This window comes from Schistocerca piceifrons, chromosome 6, assembly GCF_021461385.2.
Source record: "Schistocerca piceifrons isolate TAMUIC-IGC-003096 chromosome 6, iqSchPice1.1, whole genome shotgun sequence".
Lineage (NCBI taxonomy): Eukaryota > Metazoa > Arthropoda > Insecta > Orthoptera > Acrididae > Schistocerca > Schistocerca piceifrons.
Genome location: NC_060143.1, coordinates 401,127,737 through 401,144,506, shown reverse-complemented (window position 1 = coordinate 401,144,506; position 16,770 = coordinate 401,127,737).

Below are 16,770 nucleotides of genomic sequence, written 5' to 3'. Positions count from 1 at the left end.
TTTCGACTATGTTATGATGATCTGAAAATGGGTCTCGGCCCGAAACTAATCATGGAATGTATAAAAAGTACAAATTTACAACTTGGTCTAGTTTTTCGTTCTACTGAATGTGGTTTCTGTCGTAACTTCTCTTCCAACGCCCAGTTCCTGTGCATTACCCAATTTTCCACCAGTTCAGTAACTGTTAATCCGTCATCTTCATGCCCACTGATGCTGAAGAAGTGTGACTTTGTGTGGCACTCCCACCTCCTTTACAAGCTCCACATCCATACACTTCCAATAAACTATGTCAGTTTTACATCATCTTCACAACCCAGCAACCCTTTCTATGTTATCACAAGTAGCACCAACTTCAACATCTTCCATCCCACTGTAGGTATGTCCCAGGGCCCTCTCCTTCCTCCTATCCTGTGAGGAGTTGGTCGGGTTGTAGGGGTGGAGGTAGGCTACAAATTAACAAATAATGCAGGAGGGTAGACGCATACAAAAGATGCGACGGAATGCAATGCATACGAGGATTTCAATGCAAACCTCGCGGATTCCAACTTAGCACCTTCGATTTAAAACCGTTTGGAAGGATATACGCTAATCTGCATGGACAGCAATTTAGAGGTGACGACAAGATCACTGAGTCGGAGAAAAAGTAATGGTATGACCAGCCTCAAGAATTTTACGAACAGTCATTCGTGTCATGTAAACAAAGATAGCCCCATTTCTGTAACTGACTTGTGCTGTAACTGGCGTTGATCGTACGTTCGTGCCCATAAGTTAAGGAATCTTCGAAATTGACGAAAATCTAATGATGGTTCAAATGGCTCTAAGCACTACGGGACTTAACATCTGAGGTCATCAGGCCCCTGGACTTAGAACTACTTAACCCTAACTAACCTAAGGACATGACACACATCCATGCGCGAGGCAGGATTCGAACCTGCGACCGTAGCAGCAGCGCGGTTCCGAACTGAAGCACCTAGAATCACTCGGCCACAGCGGCCGGCAAATCTAAAGAAAAAGAAAAATATAACATCGTGTCGTAGAGAAGCAGGACTGGACGGAAAAAGCAATTAATGATGTTTCCAGTAAACTTTGTTACGCAATGAAATATCCGGTACCGGTACAAGTTAATCTAGTTATCAGTCCCAACCAATTTGAAGTTTGACATGTGGTCGCAATAAAACTATAATGGTGATATAAGGACGAGGGGAACCTCGTAACTTGCGTATTTAGTAAAAGGATTACGATGATAACGGTCATGGTACATCTACGAAGGAAGACAGTTTTGCTAACTTCATAGTTCAGACTGTGAGACCGCTCTACCGCCTCTACACACATTTAACAATAAGTATCTGATCGGATAGAAAGTAACTTCCTTTTTAAAACTAAACTGAAAGAAAGTTTATGTATTCTGTAAGTCAAGAGGAAGAATAGCAGGTGACTGATATACTAGTACAACGAAGTTGTTAATAGAAATCGGTCCAGTCTTGCACCCGTGAAAAACAGAGATACGCAAACCATCCACTAAGGATGATCACGCGGAAGAGAACTTTTCTAACCTGTTGGTAAAGAACCTAATTATAATGTTCTCAGTTTTGCATTTACTAGGAATTCCGTGTTTGAGAATTACTACATAACTAAACTGTGAAAAGTAGCAGCCTGAGCGATGGATAAATCCTGTGAGAAGGATATTAACTGACGTACGAGAGATTAAATTACTGCATAGCAGATAAAATTTCCGGTTGTGTAACGTCCTATTCGCATTCATCATAAGCTAAGAAGGTCGTTCTAGAAGAATTAATTTCTCAGAACATTTTGGGGACCCAACATTTAGGAAGTTCTGTTGTGTAGATGCAATATTGGAATAGTTATGTTACTTATCCGGAATGATGCACTTGGACCAACAGAAATTATTTAAAAATGAGTCAATTTCTATCACTCGAAAATGGATGTCATTATATTGGAATGTCCTTCCTCGCTACAGCTTTAGGTACACATTTTGCCTCTGATAAGAGCACATAAATTGCAAAATTGCGGAAATTATGATAAACTTGATAGTGATTACGAGATAGATATAAGTGTGTGAAAGTGGAGAAGAAGTTAAAGATGTCAGGGGAGAGTAAAGAAATACATATAACTGCACTAAATAACTTATTTACAAACTTTTCTACCGTGACGAATTTCAAAGAGTTTTTTCCTTTAAACTCCATCGTGTTTACACTCGACGGTCGATAATGAACGACATTTTCGAATGGAATTTACCGGGAAGTATAATAACAGTTTTATAGTATAAAATTGTGTTTGAAAGTTATTGGAGTTTTTAAAAATCTGCAATTCATGGAAGGGAATATTTAATTCATTTTAAAACAATAAAACGATGACTGTTTTCCATTCTTGGGCGCATTAACACGATGCAAGGTGTCGATTTGACGCCATATATGCCAAAATATGGATGTTTTAAAAGTACAGTGAACGTGAACCTGTTTTTGTAGACTGTGGTCTCTAGGACGATCTCTTCTTATGCTTCTTCTTACGCTTCTAATTCCCCTTCTTCAAGTTGGTGTACAGTTCTAGCTTTAAAAGTATTTCCTTAACTCGTCTCAGTCTACTCTAACGTCCTAATTTGTAATTCAAATACTGAATTTGGGAGACACATATCATGGTTTTCGAAAACTTTTTGCAAGATGTATGCAATACAATCGATCGTCTCACTTCCAAAAAGAAATTTCTATTATTTTCTACGTGTGGTAAATATTATTTTCCGGTTTTTATTTACTATATGCAACATTTTCCAATTCAATATGATGTCCTGATGTTTAAATATTCTTCTTCTGATTCCACTGGCTCAAAATTGATGTCTGTGTTTCATGACTTTTACAGATTCTTGAAGCGCGGTTGCTGTACAACAGTCAACTTCACGGTATCCTTCCTCTTCATTTGTTTGATTTCTCTTTGGTAATGCCTTGCTCTTATCTGTACATCAGTTCTCAACTACGAAATTCTGTTGTTGAAAAGCTAATGTGCCCAAGCCTTATTACTTACTTTACTTCTTGTTATGCCGCTGGTTAACAGTTTAGTGTCAATTTTCATGACACTTAAACTTCCTGACTAACGCAACAAGGATTAAAAAGATAAGCCTGAGAAATGATGAAGAAGCTGTTGCATCAGTTTACACAAATTAACAACGTAATTTCTAAGGAGTTTTCAAGGAAACTTGCGTCTCTCAAACTTAATTACATTTATAACTCAATTACGCGAAGTTATCAAAGTTAATGAGAACCAACACGCAGATCATATCATATACTTTCTGTGGGAACAGAATTTTGTCCATGAGTATCATATATTTAAATTATAATATCATTCACAAAACTTGATTTTCATGCGACAAAATATAAAATTAATTTTATCCACTGTCGTTCGTGTTAAGAATACTCTTTCATCATATCTAATGGAAAAAGGGAAAACTTGGACATCTCTCACAATTTAGCGCACGACACAGAGATATAAATTTCACAATAGTGTTTGAAACAGACTAATCCACGAATTTCCTAGAGTTCACAAAAAAATAAACTTTTTACTTCGAGCGAGAAGAAACGTAGATCGCACCATTCAAACACACACAAGTACAGGGTATTTATGAAGGCCTTACCATTTCTGTGTTGTAGGCTCTACAGTCTGGAACCGCGCGACCGCTACGGTCGCAGGTTCGAATCCTGCCTCGGGCATGGATTTGTGTGATGTCCTTAGGTTAGTTAGGTTTAAGTAGTTCTATGTTCTAGGGGACTGATGATCTCAGAAGTTAAGTCCCATAGTGCTCAGAGCCATTTGAACCATTTTGAACCATTTCTGTGTTAACGTTAAAAATGTTGGCTTTTTTTGCAAGTAAAAGAATGTACACACTAAAAGAAAGAACAGCTCTTGTAGCTGACCGATTGAGCCCAGGACTAACTGAATGCCACCTTTCCTGGGAGATGGATTAGCCGTGCATCACCAAGACTATGGGCTCCCTGCTCGCTCAATTTGATCCCAGCGGATTTGTTCATGTATGGAGCTATCAAGTCCGAGGGGTATCACATGAAAATCAATAATCTTCAACAAATAAAGCCAGTTTTGTTATCAAGGGTGTTTCGGGCTATAATGGAAGACGGAACTTGTGCTTATCCTTCCAGGGCCATCACGTCGAAATGAACTAAATTTGTATCAAGAAATGTCTAGAGTATGTTCACGTTGTTTTTAGATCATAATAAAGAGTTGGACATGGTAAGTGACTTTACAAGGACATACTGAACAGTAATGTTTCCGTATTTGTTGGTCGTTTCTCAACATCGGTTGAGGCACCAGCGTTACATGTCTGGCATATTATTTGGACGACTTTTCTGCTTCCCTGATGCAAGTTACAACCTTCTGCCGCTAGAGAACTTGTAAGACGTATGCTTTGCCGGCGATGGGCGAGGCATGACAGAACCTCTGACCAGAGAGTAGTTTATCGTTAGTTGTTGCCTGTCGCTAGTCTGCGCTTGACTGCGCGAGTCGACAGTAGTAGTCGGTCGGCTTTAGTAGCGAGTCGGTAGTAGTCTGGTGTAGTCCGCGTGAGTCGGCGGGAGTCGGCATGCGTTGGCTGTGTGCTCTGCTCGCGACTCTGGTCAGGATTCTGGAGGATGAGTATTGTTGTAGAAGGTAAAGAAGCAGCCTTGCGCATATTTGATAATGTATGTTAATTGTAATTTAATTTGTTCAAAGAAATGCCCCAATAATAATTTTTATAATATAAAGTAACTCTTTCAATCAAAAGCATTCATTTCAATTTAAAGAATTTTTCCAATGCATTATCATTGCATCAAAAAAAAAAAAAAAAAAAAAAAAAAAAAAAAAAAAAAAAAAAAAAAAATTATACGCCAGCATTGCACGAAGCTGTGTCGAAAAATGACTAATTAAGAGCAGATATAATTCGCAGTTTTATTTAGGTAAGAATTTTTGCTTTTGTTATTCAGAATACAGGGCCGAAGGTCAGCGCTGCTGTCCTTATAAATTTATCAGGTTACTAAACATTTTTATTATTTTTGGTGTTTAGGAATTTTTCTGTTTCGAACTTGACATTAAATGAGAAAAGAATTTTGTGGGAATATTAAGTGTGAATGCATTTCTGCACACAGACAATAAATGTGAGCCAATTTTGTTCAGAGGTTACAATATTAGAAAAATTCATTTAATTATTATTTTTTGTGACGAGGCTACGCTTGGCACATATCCATTGAACAATATTTTTTGAGGGGAGGTTACACTTGGCTCCATTTTCATTTACATTTTTTTGTGGGGACATCCGGCGACATATATCTGCTCTTATTTACTTAAATGTAGTTTGCATCTGGCGCAACGCATTTACTAATTTGTCACCTTTTCTTTCACAGATCATCGGCAATTTGTTGCTCTTTATTGTATTTGTGTTTGTTGCATTTTGGATTGTCCTTGTTTCATTTGTAAATAATTTTGATTAGTGAAAAATGCCGCGAAAAACTGTTAACAGTATATCGCGATGCGTAATGAGTGAAATAATTGACACGAATAATTTGACCGATAGTACTTGCGACATGCAGTGTAATGATGACAATTCTCCATTTACAGACAATCAGTGCGTACCGACCACTTGTAAGGATTTTTATCCTAATGATGAACAAACGAATTCAATTGTGTCCTTTGTTAATTTAACGACAACTGATGACGCGGGACGTTCTGTTACAATGAACGCTGCCCAGCTTGACACACCCGGTTTGCAAAATTTACGTAACGAACAGACAAATTTTTCTAACGAAAATGAACAGTTTAGTCAGAGTACGACAGATTTATTTAATTCTGGTGTAGTGACTAACAGTGCACATCCGATTGGAAAACCTTTTCGAGAATCACAGAATATCCAAATGTATACACAAAACGTGACAATTGCAGGTACGCCATTAAACAGCACAAAGAATACAGTAGCTAATTTTGACATGGATCGAATTATAGCATTAATGCTACAACTTAATGAAAATCTCAAACAACAAATTAATGAAAATAGTGAAAAACTAGACAACAATTCCAAACAACTTAGTGAACAGAACAAACAAAATAATGAAAATTTCAAACAACTTAATGAAAAACATGACACCCTTAATGAAAAATTAGACAACAATTCCAGACAGCTTAGCGAACAGATTACAGCCGTTGCAGTGCAATGTCATGATACTAAATGACAATTACGTGTGGAAATTGAGGCTTTTGCTAGGAAAAGTAGTGAAGAAATTACATCTGTTGCTCAAGAATTAAGGGATATGCAAACAGCTGCAACAGAATCACTTAGAGACGAAATTAGTGCAGTCGGTAAACAATGCTCTGAAAAAGCAACACAGTTACGCGACGAGATTAAATTAATGACAGCAGAACTTTCGCGCACACTGGATACAAAGGTAGACGCGAAATTCGACCAACAGAACAGTCAAATTGACGAACGTTTCAATCACCACCTACAAAACAGTGAAACGCGTTTCCGTAAATTTATACAGGAACAGAATAAATTAAAACGACAAGTCATGGAAACAATTACCGCACAGAGACAGGAAGATAAACGTAAATTGTTTACGAAAGCAAAAACATACATAGACAACAATATTGCTACTGTATCAGACGAAACTAATACAATCAAACAGTTGAACACAGAATTGCGTGATGAAATTTCCGATCTTAAAACAAAAACAGATACACACACAGTAGACTTTCAGACAGTGACCGACAGACTCGAACAATTAGAACTAACACAGGATTCCGATGTCATCAAAGCTGAAGTTAAAAAATTGAATGGAACCACACGTAAAATACAAAAACAAATTAATGCTTCTGACACTAAAAACGATGATCAGGTAAAAATACTGACTGAAAAATATGATGAATTGGGCAGTCGTATTGACGTTATTGAAATTAATAATGACAGCAAATCAGACGATACTTCACCGATTTCGTTTAATAAAACACCTGAATTCCAAAATCTACAGCAGACAATCAGTGAGATAGATTCGTCTAATAATACATTACGTAGAAAATTGTCAACTTTACAGCAAGAGGTAACAGAAATGAAAAATGTTTCAGCGTTTAATACATCACAGCAGACGCCACTTTGCGAACATTTGTCAGACTCACACAGCCAGTATAATTTAGGTAATTTACAGAGAGTACGTGACCTAGATTTCAAGCAGTCACAGACAAATAGATTCTCATACAATCGTGAACCTGTTCAGACGTACAGAGACGATAATTTTGATTATAAACATTTTCTATCAGTGAGAAAATTTAAAGTATTTAAAAATGACAGAACACAGATTCACCCCTTGGATTGGATACTAAAATTTAGCTTTGCTTTTCCACCAACTTGGCCTGTAACGCACAAACTTGAATTTATTTGCGTCATTAAGAGTGTCACTTTTAATGGGTCAGCAGAAGGAAAATATTTCGGCATTCAGAGATCTGTTACAGCTTTTGGAAGTGCAGCAATCGGATTATTCCTTTATAAACAAAAATTTTTCATATAACCAAGGTCAACAAACGTACAGCAATTACGATCAGCCACGTAATTTCAATAGCAAAGCTAATAGACGCTTCAGGAACGAAAGTACCAGAACTTTAGTAACAGACAAAATTTTAATTATCAGTATCGACAAAATTATCAGCAAGAGGAACCACATTTTGGTAACAATAGACGTTTTTCCCAACAACAGCAACAAAACCAACCGGTTAGCATACCTAACCAACAATGTAATGTACAAGGTCAACCGAGCTTTAATGTTTCGCCGCGTACGCGTATAGCGTCGGCCCCAACAAATAGTAATGCACAGCAACAAGGAAATCAGTACGTACAGAAGACACACTACTTCAATTCCTATCGCACTGCACCGTATAGGAATGACTATCATGACAGATGTAAAAATAATGAGCACAATTTTCAGCGTACATTTAATAACAGTCGATCTTATCAGCAGCAAGAACATCAGCAACAACATATTATCATGAATGAACCAGACAGTAGGTATCATCCAGAGCGTAATACATCTGGAAGAAATAACAGAATAGTTCAAATAGTGGAAAGGCCACAGCATCCTCCTGAAAATAGTAACACGTCAGATAGAATTTGACTAGATACAGTACAGGTTACATCTTCCAGTAACGCAAGCACTACTTTTGACACACAGAATCTTGTTCACGAAAATGTTATAACTTTTGACGATATCCGAGACACTCTTTTGCAGGAAAGACCAGTTGTTCAAGAAAACCATTTCACACCCTGTCATCGAAGTTAAAATTGGATCATCGAAATTTTCAGCAGTAATCGATTCTGGATCACCTATGTCAGTTATAAATGAAGAAACTTTCTACGAGTGTAACAAAGAGAATACCTATCCTACGTTACCATTAGGCAAAACGAAAGTAAAAGGAGCAGTATCTGGTAAAGGAGTAGATGTAAAATTACAGACACATTTATCATTTTGTATTGCAGGTCATACATTTCATTCAAATTTTTGGATTGTTCCATTATTGACAACAGACGTTATTTTAGGTACGAATTTTCTGGTACAACACGACGCAACTATTGACTTTCAAAACTCATATTTAATGTTAAAGGATGAAAATGTACAACTGGCTTTAGAATTTCAGCATTCTTTATCTGCGGAAGAACAAACAATTAATCGTACAGAGGTCATTTCCGCAACACGTAACATAGACTGTAATTCCACATTGTTCACAGATACGTACGTACACAACTATAACACTCCATACGAAGCTGACTATGACGTTATAGAGACGATTTCTGATAAAGTTAAACAGAGCAGTGCAAATACAGACGACGAACGCTCGCAACTACACAAAATTCTTTTACAGCAAACTCCAGTTTTTGACAACGTTCCTGGTACTATGTCCGGTTTTATGTATGAATTTCAAGTTAAACAGCACGACACATTTAAAGCCAAACATTATCCCATTCCGTATATTCACAGAGAACAAGTTAAGAAAGAATTGTAAGCTATGCTTGAGCAAGGAATTATTGAACCGGCAGTTAGTCCGTACATAAACCCGCTCCATATTGTTAAGAAAAAGGATGGTTCACTTCGCCTCGTACTTGATTCGCATCACATCAATGACATTATTATTAATGAAACAGATCGCCCACGTACACTAGAAGAACTTCTACAGAAATTTCATGGTACTGCTATTTATTCCACATTAGATTTGAAATCGGGATTTTGGCAAATTCAGCTCCATCCGAACTGCAGAAAGTACACAGCATTTCTCTGTTTTGGTGACTGTTATCAATTTTGTAAATTACCGTTCGGTTTAACTATTTTTTCAGCAGCTTTTATTCGCGGTTTGAATACAATAGTTCCGACAGAACTTAAAGACAGAATCACAACGTACGTAGACGACATTCTTATTGCAGAAGCTAACTGGTCTGAACACAATCTGATTCTTGAGCGACTGTTGCAAACTTTTCGTGCACAAGGACTCACTGTTAATCTCAGTAAATCGCACTTTGGTAAAACTTCTATAAAATTTCTTGGACATGTAATTTCAGCAGAGGGCATTTGCCTGACCCGGAAAAACTTCAAGCTTTGCGTGACATTACTGTTCCTACGACAAAAAAACAACTACGCCGTTTTTGGGTTTAATTAACTTTTTTCGTAAATTTATTCATTACTCTGCTTTAGACACCCCTAGATTATGTCAATTGACAGGTAAAAACACTATTTGGTCCTGGGATAGGCAAGCACCCAGATCTTACCAGAAATTTTTCCATTGCTACCGACAGTTCTAACACCGCTTTAGGCGTACGTATTTTTCAGGAAATTGAAGAGGATGGTTGTACAGTAATTAAAAACATCGCTTTTGCAAGTCGCATTCTATCACCTGCTGAACGAAATTACTCTGTTACAGAACTTGAAACATTATGTGTTGTATGGGCTTTTACCAGATTTAGGCATTTTCTTTATGGAAGACACACTACCGTTTACACAGATCATAGAGCGATACAATTTTTACTTTCCGCTAAATTTACACAAGACAGATTAAGTAGATGGAAACTTTATTTGCAGGAATTTAATTTTACAATTGTTCACATTCCCAGCACACAAAATATTGTAGCGGACGCACTATCCCGTTCTCTTAACAACAATCAGCAAGACATCGCAACCAACTTCTGCAAAGCAAATTTCAGTGTCATGTACATTCAACAAGTTGCATTTGAAAATTTCATTTCGTCGTCATTACAAGACATAGCACAAGAGCAAAGTAAAGACAACGTGTGGAAAGAAATTAAACACCTTTGGCAAGATAGGAATAATGTTACCAATAGAAACCATTACACTGTACGCAATGACATTCTGTTTCGCCGCTCTCATCCTGAAAGCAACAATTGGTTATTATGCATTCCTGACGAACTTGTTAACAAATTAATCTGGTATACTCATTTAAGTTACGCACATTACGGAGCCAGAAAATATTTTCTTATACTGAGACAGAACTGTTATTTTACCAACGTGGAGAAACGTATACGACGAGTTTTAGCGTCATGTAAAATCTGCCAGAAAGCTAAATCAGACGCGACTTCACATATTCCTCCATTACATCCCATTGTACCTGTTAAACTGAGATATATGGCCGCTGTAGAAATTTTTGGTCCGATTCCCAGAACTAATAGAGGTTTTTGCTACATCTTTGTTGCTGTCGAACTCACTTCAAAATTTGTTACCTTCACTCCGTTACGCAAAGCTACTGCTAAAACTGTTTCGAAAGCATTTGTAAAACATTTTCTATTTCATGTAGGGCATGTGTTGAAAGTAATTTCCGACAATGGACCACAGTTTCGATCTGCTATATGGACACGTATGTTACGAGCTAGAAACATTTCTCTGATCTATATATCCAGGTACCATGCTTCTTCGAACCCTTGTGAACGATTAATGAAAGAAATTGGTAAACTGTGTAGAATATACTGCCATAAAAAACAAATTGATTGGGACACACACGTACTCTCATTCCAGGATGTAATTAATTCCATACCAAATGAATCTACTATGCTATCTCCGTCTGTTATACTGAAAAATGTTGAACCACCTAACAAAATTAAAGAATTAGTAACCTTTCCTACATCTCGTCGATTACGACACCATGAAATAATTGACACTGCGCTGAACAACATCAAACGTGCCGCAGAGCGCCGGAGAAGACAGCAAAAACAGGTTTGTACACGCCGTGACTTTCACATTGGATAGAAGATATTAGTACGTACACACTATTTATCCAATAGAGGAAAAGGTAGGTGTAGTAAATTTGAACTTCTATACGCAGGTCCATATCGGATTCGCAGCATACCTCACCCCAAAGTAGTACACGTCGAAACTTTGAGAACCAGAAAAACCAAAGGGAACCACCACATGTCGAATATAAAACCTTTTATTGAATGAACATACTTTATGATTTATCACACTGTAATGCCATTTCCTAATTTTTTATGACCACTTATGCAATTATATCCACATGAACACTTACTGATGATTATCGTAATTTTTTATTGGCAAGTGCCTGGCAAGGTAAGGTTAGCAGGTCGCTCTTTTTGTCGTTACACATCAGACCGTGCATATTTTTCCAGATGAACTTACACATTTTTTGACCACTTATGCAATTACATTTATGCGACTACTTACTGATGATTGTCGTATTTTTTCTTGGCAAGTGCCCGGCAAGGTAAGGTTAGCAGGTCGTTCTTCTTGTCGTTACACCTCAGACCGTTCATATTTTTTTCCATTTGTACGATTGTTTTCCTGTTTAGTTTGTATGCACTATGAAATATTTAAGATATAACAAGCACCAGTTGACTTTAACATTTTTGCCGTATGATATCTCAACATCGTGACTAATTTACTTTTTTTTCTGCTACATTGAGATACACTGTGTACATTTTTGCTTCTGAACACTGTCGATGTTTTTGACATATTACGTTTTCTGTCATGCTATGCTGTATGCTCAATTATGTTACCATAAACCAGTTTTTATTTAATGGGTATATGAATTAAATGCAAGACATTAATCTTTGTTCATCACTTTCAGAAAGTAATAACGTGTAAACGAAATAAATTAAACAGAAATGGGAATTTCACCTTCAGAATGAACGAAAGAGGATGCAATACCTCGTGATGAAGAGTAAATGGATCAGAATTAACAAGCATTAACAAGAATATACTATACACATCGTATGATTGCAGTCTTAACTAATTTTTTCTTTCAGAATATGAGGCGATTGAGGCAGGCAGTCAGACGGAACTACAAATCTTAGTTTTAGTGATGAAATATGCTAGAAATAAGGAATAGTTGTATAATGAATAATGAAGTGACTTTTTTGCAGATGATAATGAATGGTGATGAATAATGATGAAGAATATGCTACTATGGATAATGAAGTTTTTCTTTACAGGTGATGATAATAATGGAGTTATGATAATATGAATAATGAAGTTTTTCTTTACAGATGAGGATAATGATGAAGTTTATATATTTACTGTTAGTTAAGAGATGCTATGTAGTTATTTAAGTATTTGTTGCAGTTCGTTTTGACGGTATATCTTATATCGCATGGTATGATGACTGAAGGTTTTGGAAGGGACAGCTAGAGAACATATATATTTTTATACACATTTCACTACCTGTTAATTCGAAGTTCACTACTTTTCAGCACAATATGCGTTTCTTCTTTCAGTTTAATAATCCATTTTGTACATTTTGCAGGAGAAATTATTCATGAAATTAATGTGCTATAAGCAGTTGTTAATTAAACCTATGTCATTTATGAATGTGATCACATATACTCTACTTGTTTCATAACCTTGCTACAGCTGACTCATGACGAATGACGTTACACATCTTCATTTGCAGCAATAACTCAAAAGCAAATATTGTTATCCCCGAGGAATTAATTATCGATCCCAATGCAATGCATTGCTAGCAAAAAACAAAAAAAAAAGGTTCTGAGTAATACTGATCAGCTCTGAATAGTATGTCACTTCAATAATGACTTCTGAATAATACTGAATGATGCTTTGTAATAATGCATAAATAGTATGCACATAATTTCTGTAAATAATATTTTTGTTATACTCTGTAAAAGCTATGCCAATAATTAACTCATTTTGAATTATCACTTCTGAATAATGCATAAAAAAAAATACTTCGTAGCTGGCCAATGAATGCCACTGATTACTGTAATAAGATGACCTATGATGTCAATGATAACTATAATTAGGTTAATTATGTATAAATGCTATAACAATAAATAACTCATTTTTGAATGATGACTATAAACTCATTTCGAATGATCACTTCTGAATAATGCATATAAAAAAAATAAAAAAAATGCTTTGTAACTGGCCAATGAATGCTACTGATTACTGTAATAAGATGACCTATGATGCCAATGATTACTATAATTAGGTTAATTATGTATAAATTCTATAACAATAATTAGCTCATTTTTGAATGATGACTATAATTAACTCATTTTGAATGATCACTTCTGAATAATGCATATAAAAAAATAAAAAAATGCTTTCTAACTGGCCAATGAATGCCACTGATTACTGTAATAAGATGACCTATGATGCCAATGATTACTATAATTAGATTAATTATGTATAAATGCTATGCCAATAATTAACTCATTTTGAATGATGACTTCTAAATAATGCATAAAAAATGCTTTGTAACTGGCCAATGAATGCCACTGATTACTGTAATAAGATTACCTATGATGCCAATGATTACTGTAATTAGATTAATTATGTATAAATGCTATACCAATAATTATCTCATTTTGAATGATGACTTCTGAATAATGCATAAAAAATGCTTTGTAACTGGCCAATGGATGCCACTGATTAATGTAATAAGATGACCTATGATGCCAATGATTACTATAATTAGACTAATTATGTACAAATGCTATGCCAATAATTAACTCATTTTGAATAATGACTTCTGAATAATGCGTAAAAAAAATAAAAAAAATGCTTTGTAACTGGCCAATGGATGCCATTGATTACTGTAATAAGATGACCTATGATGCCAATTATTACTATAATTAGATTAATTATGTACAAATGCTATGCCAATAATTAACTCATTTTGAATTATGAGTTCCGAATAATGCATAAAAAATGCTTTGTAACTGGCCAATGAATGCCACTGATTACTGTAATAAGATGACATGATGCCAATGATTACTATAATTAGATTAATTATGCTAATACTATGCCATTCATTAGTTCCTGATGACTTCTGATGCTTTGTAACTGGGCAATGAGTGCCAATGTTCTCTGTAAACAAATGATTCATGAACATTATTCTGTAATACTACATACACGGTACAGAAATGTTCAGTAACTGGGCGATGAGTGCCACCAATTACTCAAATCAGTTGTTAGACTAGTGTAATTTTCAATGAAAACTACTTTGTGACTTAATGTCCTTCACCTTCTGACCTAATTACCACAAATTACTACAATATCCGTTTGTTCTGTCTATCCTCATGATCATGGAGCACTACATTTGGTTTTTGCACTAATTCTACGTTGGTGTACTTTACAAGAACATGGTGTTGACATGACATGCTGTCCACCACCTTGAGCAATGGAGATGTTATTATGGTCCTACTGTTTGGTGTACCTAATGTACTATCAAAATGATAACATGGAATATTACTACTACATTTCAGTGTTTTGGCTACACTGATTAATACTTCAAGGAAAAGAACTTCAGATTGTCTCACTTGGTGTTGTGCTTCTATAGAAAGATATGGACTTTCAGTGCAGCTGCGTGCAACCTAAAGTGCTGCAACCATGATGGAATCCTTCCCATTCCTTTCCTAGTTCTTGTAAAATGGTAAACACTTATACAATGCATATAAATTTTTGTAAAATGATAAAGACTTATACAGTGCGTGTGCACTTTATTTCACTGCATGATATGTTATGTAAAAATGCTAGCGAGTTTTACAGTGCATGTGCACTTTCGTCATTTTGTTAACATGATTTGTATTCATTGCATATACATTTTTGTGATTTGCTGATATGTTCTGAACTACAGTGCATGTGCACTTTTGTCATTTGTCAATATGATTTGTACTTATTATGTTTTTACAGTGCGTGTGCACTTTATGCTATTTGTTAATATGATTTGTACTCATTACGTGTAGATTTTGTGATTCCCAGATATGTTCTGATCTACAGTGCGTGTGCACTTTATGCCATTTGTACTCATTACGTATACATTTTGTGATTTGCTGATATGTTCTGAACTACAGTGTGTGTGCACTTTTGTCATTTGTCAATATGATATGTACTCATTATGTTTATTTGTTGTAAAAATGTTAAAGAGTTTTACAGTGCATGTGCACTTTTGCCATTTGTTAATATGTTTTGTACTCATTGTGTATACATTTTGTCTTTGCTTGATATGTTCTGTACTCAGTGCATGTGCACTATATTTTATTTCATGTTCTGCACCTATATGTATGTATATATTCTGTGATTGTAAATTTAGTTAATTAAGAAAAATTTGTTGCTCATGGCAAGTCCAATTGACTCACCATCGCTGCCAAATTTTTGCCCCCCCCCCCCCCCCAGTGGAGGGTTTGTAACGTGCACTTGGGGCACACGATACTCATTAAAGCCTGTACTATGGTAAGTTGACGGGCTTCACCTTATGAGAAAGGATTTTTGTATAGAAATTGACCGCGTGTACCTGAATGGAGGCAAATCAGACTTACACCCACTCGGTAATAACAATGATATGTCAAGCAAGTCCGAAATGCAACTACACGTCAGGACGGACAAGAAACAACACAGAAGATGCTACCAATTTGTTAATTCTATGGTCGCCAGCCTAATTAGGCATTAACTGAGTTTCTTCCCTGTACAAGTTGATGTACGTTCATGCAAAACCACCCGTAATAACACTGCATAATATGGTAAATTTTAGAACCAGAAAATCTACTGAACTTATAATTTCACTTTCTGTACTAATATGGATAAACCATAAATACATAACATTACACTATAATGTTTACTACAAAACTTTGTACTGTCTATTGATCTGATTAAAATCGGGCATAGGTTATCCTAGAAATAGCACTTTCGAAACACACACACAATGTCAATTTTGATAAAGGTAAAACACTGATAAATTTTGGTTTCTATTTTGGCTTTGACTTTGCTGGTAAAATCAGTTTAGAACAGTTCAGAATTCAAATGAAAAAAAAGGGGGGGACCCTGAAACTGTTATGATCACTGTATAAAAAAAAATTTTATTACTGAAATCATTGTGTGCTCAAGATTTCCAATATATGAGTTACTGCTCTTTTTATCTTATTTCCTGCTCATTTAAATACCATTATATCTGTCTCGAAATAATTAAACTTCATTACTAAATCAATATCAAAATTATCTTCCAACTTTGTCAGACCTTTGTTATTCGTCTATTGGTTCATTAACAAAAAAGTTCTTTAAACATCATTCTAACATAGCTAGGTCTGCCGGTAATTATTATTAACATAAACTTTAATTCTTCATTTCGGGACACTCAGATTGCACAACATTTGGAAAGGACCCTGTCTAGGTTAGTTGTGAGGATAATTAAATGATAGGATAGTTCTGGTAAAATTTAAGTTGTTATTGAACAGTATGGAACAAAAGTAACACTGGTCCACAC